Source organism: Malaclemys terrapin, chromosome 9 (assembly GCF_027887155.1).
Source record: "Malaclemys terrapin pileata isolate rMalTer1 chromosome 9, rMalTer1.hap1, whole genome shotgun sequence".
Lineage (NCBI taxonomy): Eukaryota > Metazoa > Chordata > Testudines > Emydidae > Malaclemys > Malaclemys terrapin.
This window is the reverse complement of record NC_071513.1, coordinates 41,001,194-41,006,892: the sequence shown is the minus strand read 5'-3', so window position 1 is coordinate 41,006,892 and position 5,699 is coordinate 41,001,194. Positions and strand designations below refer to the sequence as shown.

Here is a 5,699-nt window from a genome sequence, read left to right as displayed (position 1 = left end):
CTTTTCCCCTCAATGCTTGAGACTCTGCATCTCCCAACACCTCGGCTTTGTAATTGCTACCCAGACAGTAGTGATCTTAGCCTCCCAGACCCTTGGGCAAGTGGGGAAGGAATTTTGCAGCTAGGGAACACATAGATGAAGCCACTTGCCCAAAGCCCAAAGACACAGACGCTCTGTGCCAAAGCTGGGAATAGAACGTAGATCTCTGGGTCCTGTGCTTCAACACACTCACTATCACACTCACTCTCCCCCATGCTGGCCATTTTCTCCTGACACTTGAACCTGTGACCTTGTCTTTAGAGATGGGTCTGGAGCCGAACACCCTGGACTCTGGGGAAGCCAGGCTCTGAGATACCAGAACCAGCCACCTGTATAATAGAGCTAACGCTGTCTCCTTTCAAACCCGGGCCAGAATCCACAGAACTCCTGGCATGCAGATAACGCCTTGACCAGCACTTTCTCCAGGAGTGGCACCTGGCCAAGCCCCCTGAATCAGCACATGATCCGACAGGACAGAGCCTACAGACTGTTTCCATTCACTGATGGTTCTTTATTGATGTATTCTCCCTGACAGTGCGTTCGGAGCTGTACAGGACACTAAATGAGGACAGTCCCTGACTCAAGAGCTTCCAACCTCAGAGATGGAGACGGGACGTGCTGGAAGCCGAGAGAGATAATGGTTGGGTTCTAATCTGGGGGACATCATGGAAGGAGCAAGTCTCACAAGGAGCATTGTCCATCTCTAAAGGACAGAGCACGGGAGATGGGCTGGCAAGCTTCATTTCTCTTCTCCAGCGTCCCGTCCTCCCTCAATAAAACACCTTCTCCAGGTACGCGTTCAGGAACATGCCGGTGCGATCCAGCTCCTCCCGCATGGTGCAGAACTTCCGGAAGCTGGGATACATCTTCTCAAATTCCTTCTGGGTACAGGTGTGAGCCTACAAGAGAGTGTCAGCGAACCCTCCGCCCACGAACACTGAGCAACAATGGCAGACATGAGCTCTCTGTGTGTTCGTCTGGAGAGATCTACAGGCGCGTTCACTGCCTGGGGCCAAACACAGCAACAGAGTCCCGACCCCAGAGGCTTTACAATCAAGCTGGCTCCATCTGGAAAGGAGCAGCACAGGGTGATGTGGTTCTTACAGGTAGGTCTGTGACGTCCAGGGGTGGCCAGAACCAGTACATACAGTGAAACCTGCCCTGAAACCCCGCTGTCTCAGACACCTTTAGGGACATCTCCCGTTTTGTAAACCCAGGTCTGCGGCTCATTTCCAAACCCAGCCCTGAGAATACACACTGCATGGTAAACCCGGGCTTACAATTGCTGGGTCTGGGTCTTCCAGTCATGCTAATGCGTCCACGCTGCACAACATAGACCTTCTGACTCCGGTCCACAGCTTGTCCTGGGTCCCCACTGCACAATGGCAGGGGTTGGACCCGACTCACAGCAGGACCTGGGCTCTGACCCACCCCCTAGCAGGGTCCTAGGGCCAGGCTCTGAGTGCTTGGTGTGTGGATGGAAGAGGGAGTTGGTCTCAAACCTGAACCAGAGCCCGGGCTCCGTGTGCAGTGTAGACAGACCCTCTATGTCTGAAGGGACCACTTTGCTCATCCATGAGGTTCTAAAGGCCACGTTTGCCCTCACGGGTCTAGACTGAAAGCTGAGCCATGCCACCCCTTCCCCCATCTCTCCTCAGCCCCAATGCCCTAGGACGATCCTCACCTACCGCCCCTCCTTGAATCTAATGAGGCCTTTCCCTGCCCCCAGAGGGACAATGACTGATTCATGCCACCCCACCCCTGCCCAGCCCCTAGCCCCACTGTCCTGTATATGGCCTCCTGTGCTCCTCACAGTGAGTGAGGGGGCTGGGAGCCCACAGCAGTGGAGATAGGGCATGGCAGAGAGGACAGGCCAGAAGGTTCCCAGATGAGCCGGATCAGGACTCTGCCTCAGCGAGCATCTAGGCCGGCCCTACTCCACCCTCCCACCCCCGCAGCCACCCTCCTTGTTACCCTCAGAACCTGGAGTGTGAGTCCCAGTGTCTAGTTCACAGGGTTAAAGAGCAAGGGCTGGGCTCAGAGACCTGTGCTCTGATTCCTCCCTGAGCCCACGGGCCAGGCTGCAGCGGTACCTTTGCCCAGTGCGGTCGCCCCCCAGCCTTCTTCATGACGCTCTCGTAGGCCAGCCAATAGTCCAGCCGGGGCACGTCCTTCCCGTAGGGCCTGAGGGCACAGGGCAGAGTCAGTGGCTAGCAGCTGCCTCCGTCCCCCTTCACAGAGGGTTTCTTTGGCATTAAGACCACAAAGGGGGTACATGACACAAACTCATTCACCTCTTACATGTACTGGTCATTGGGGGGAGACAGAGCTACCCTCGCCTTCACAGAGGTTATGGATTTCCCCACTGGGGGATGCTCATGGGACCTACTGGAGTTTGAGTTCTGCAGCCAGCCCTACTCGGGCCAGCAGTGGGGTGTGAACCCGGCACTGTCGGCGCTAGAAGCAGCAGCCGCGGCCACGTGAGCTCAAGGACTAACCCCAGCTGGGTAGGGCCTGCAGTAGACTCTGCTCCAGCTCAGACTAGACGCGCTCTGTCTCCTAAGCCTGGGTTAAAACTGAGCCACGGGCACCTGGGGTGAATGTCAGGAAAAGCTTCTTGGGAGGGAGATGGTGGATCTCTGCTGTGCAGTGTCCCCCGGGAAAGGGCTGGAGACTCATCGCTTGGGACATTTAACATCAGACCGGACAGGGCCCTGGGGAACAGGCTGAGGAACATTTTTGGGTCTGTGTTTGTCCAGCACAACGGGGTCCTGGTCCATGACGGGGCCCCTAGACATCCCCACAATACGAACAATTAACAACAAGTAACAATAAGAATTCCCAGTGGGACAGGACCCGACAGCTCTTTTAATCTCATGTTCATGATCAAACCAACCAGCTGGGAATAAATAATCAACTCAACCCTTAAAATCCCCATGAACCAGCCCGTGTTGTAATCCCCATGTGACATGTGGGGAAACTGAGGTACGGGGAGGGGACATGACTGGCCCAAGGTCCCATAGCTGGGAACATAAGTCAGGACTCTCAAGCCACTGGACAGTTTTTCTGCCCCCGTGCAGCAGGGGAAGAGAACTCTGGGGTCGCCGCCCACCAACTCCGAGCAGAGCACGAGCAGTGAAATCTGGATCGGCCGAGCCGTCGACGTCTGGTAACACCAGCTTCCAATGTGCAGGTTAACTCTGGCTTGTGCTGCAGCCCCCGGCCCTGCCAGAGCCAGAGCCCCGTTCCTCCCGGCCCAGCCCCCGCTTTACCTGTACATGATGATGTTCATGTAGCAGCTGTCTCTCTGGAAACAGGGACTCAGCAAGATGTCGTCCCCCCGAGCAAAGCGCACCTCCACTGGGTAGCGTGCCACCACTTTGGGGTTGTTCTCCAGCACGGCCTTCAGCTCCAGCAGGGCCTCCTTCGTCTTCTCACTGCCCAGGTGCAAACCGCCCCCAGAGCGCCTGTTAGCATTGGAGCCACCATCTCGCTGCTGGGCCTCAAACCGCCCTTCCCCACAGTGGAGAGAGCTCAGAGCCTGACCACATCTCCCCCTAGCGCTGGAAGGGCAGGGGCTGGGGGTCGAGATTGAGGGGCACCAGCAGAGCTGTGTGGGGGTGCCCAGGGCTGGGATAGCAGGGGGCTGTGGGTTCGGACTGAGGGGATCAGCAGAGTTCTGCGGGGGGTGCCCAGGGCTGGACTAGCAGGGGGCTGAAGGTTGGGCTGAAGGGCATTGGCAGAGCTAAACCCGTTGGCATTGGGGAGAGGAATAGCTCAGTGGTTTGAGCATTGGCCTGCTAACCCAGGGTTGTGCATTCAATCCTTGAGGGGGCCATTTAGGGATCTGGGGCAAAATCAGTACTTGGTCCTGCTAGTGAAGGCAGGGGACTGGACTGGACTGGACTTGATGACCTTTCAAGGTCCCTTCCAGTTCTAGGTGATAGAATAGAATAGCTGGGGGGAGCAGGGCTGGAAGAGTCAGGGGGGGCTGTGGGTTTGGGGCTGAGGCACACTGGCAGAGCTGAGGGGGAATGCTGGAATAGCCAGTGGGCTGTGGTGGGCTGGCAGAGCTGAGGGGGAGTGCTGGAATAGCCGGCGGGCTGTGGCAGGCTGGCAGAGCTGAGGGGGAGCAGGGCTGGAATAGCCGGGGGGCTGCGGGTTGGGGCTGAGGCACACTGGCAGAGCTGAGGGGGAGTGCTGGAATAGCCGGCGGGCTGTGGCGGGCTGGCAGAGCTGAGGGGGAGCAGGGCTGGAATAGCCAGGGGGCTGCGGGTTGGGGCTGAGGCACACTGGCAGAGCTGAGGGGGAGTGCTGGAATAGCCGGTGGGCTGTGGCGGGCTGGCAGAGCTGAGGGGGAGCAGGGCTGGAATAGCCAGGGGGCTGCGGGTTGGGGCTGAGGCATGCTGGCAGAGCTGAGGGGGAGTGCTGGAATAGCCGGCGGGCTGTGGCGGGCTGGCAGAGCTGAGGGGGAGCAGGGCTGGAAGAGTCAGGGGGCTGTGGGTTGGGGCTGAGGCACACTGGCAGAGCTGAGGGGGAGCAGGGCTGGAATAGCCGGGGGGCTGCGGGTTGGGGCTGAGGCACACTGGCAGAGCTGAGGGGGAGTGCTGGAATAGCTGGTGGGCTGTGGAGGGCTGGCAGAGCTGAGGGGGAGCAGGGCTGGAATAGCCGGGGGGCTGCGGCTTGGGGCTGAGGCACGCTGGCAGAGCTGAGTGGGGGGGAAGCTTTCACAGCTGCCTGCACCATACTTGGCTCTAGCTGGCATTAAAATCCCGCCCTTTTGTGAGCGATTTATGTGCGGAGTCGTTATCAAAGAGAAGATACTGTGAGCTAAGCCAGGACCAGAACCACCTTCCAGCCTCTCACCACCAGCAGAGCTGGTCCCTGCAGAACGGCCCCACAGGCTAACAGGGAAGCGATGCTGCTGAGTTTCTGTGCAACATTGGGGAGCTCAGCACAGCTCAGCGCTTTTAACTCTCAATCGCTGTGCAAGTCCCCACGCTAGCTACCATGGGATCCTACTGATTAACAAAGCGAAGAGTGTAATGAGACCACAAAGTACAGCTGGGAGCCTGCTAACAGGCTTTGTCATTTCCCTGTGTTTTCACCTGTAGTAACGACACACAGTAGCTCTGGGAAACCCTCATGCTTCAGGGCATAAGCCACCCTCTCACTCAGGTCAGGAGGAAACTTTCCCCACGGGCAGGGTATCCCACACAGTCACTTAATGAGACAGTTCCTACTCCAAAAGCTTACCATCTAAATAGACAAGATAGACAAATGCTAAGAGGAGAACACGGAGGCACAAAGGCACGGCAGCATTGCTCACACGCTTGCTTTGTCCAACCCTGCCTGTGGTCAACTGATTGTTCCTTCCTAAATGGAGTACTTTGCATTTGTCCTTATTGAATTTCTTCCCATTTACTTCAGACCATTTCTCCAGTTTGTCCAGATCATTTTGAATTTTAATCCTGTCCTCCAGAACACTTGCAACCCCTCCCAGCTGGTCTCTTCTGGCCTTGGAATCTATGTCTCTGGGACTCTATTCCAGGATAACTCAGACAAGCCAAAGAGAAATTAACCTCCCCCATGTCATGTACACTAGACAATCTGCAACTGAAGGCTGAATTATTTAGCCTGTCAATGGGATACCGGCGTCC

The 5,699-nt window shown here is 57.0% G+C and overlaps 1 long non-coding RNA gene across 1 annotated transcript; it reads right to left on the bottom strand.

The window, feature by feature from the left end:
* Nucleotides 1–919: 919 nt before the first annotated feature.
* On the bottom strand, nucleotides 920–3,451 carry LOC128843631 (uncharacterized). Its single transcript, XR_008446321.1, has 3 exons — nucleotides 3,312–3,451; nucleotides 2,133–2,223; nucleotides 920–938 (listed from the first exon to the last, which is right to left on the bottom strand). It is a non-coding gene; the product is annotated as an uncharacterized LOC128843631 (long non-coding RNA).
* Between the last annotated feature and the right edge of the window lie 2,248 nt (nucleotides 3,452–5,699).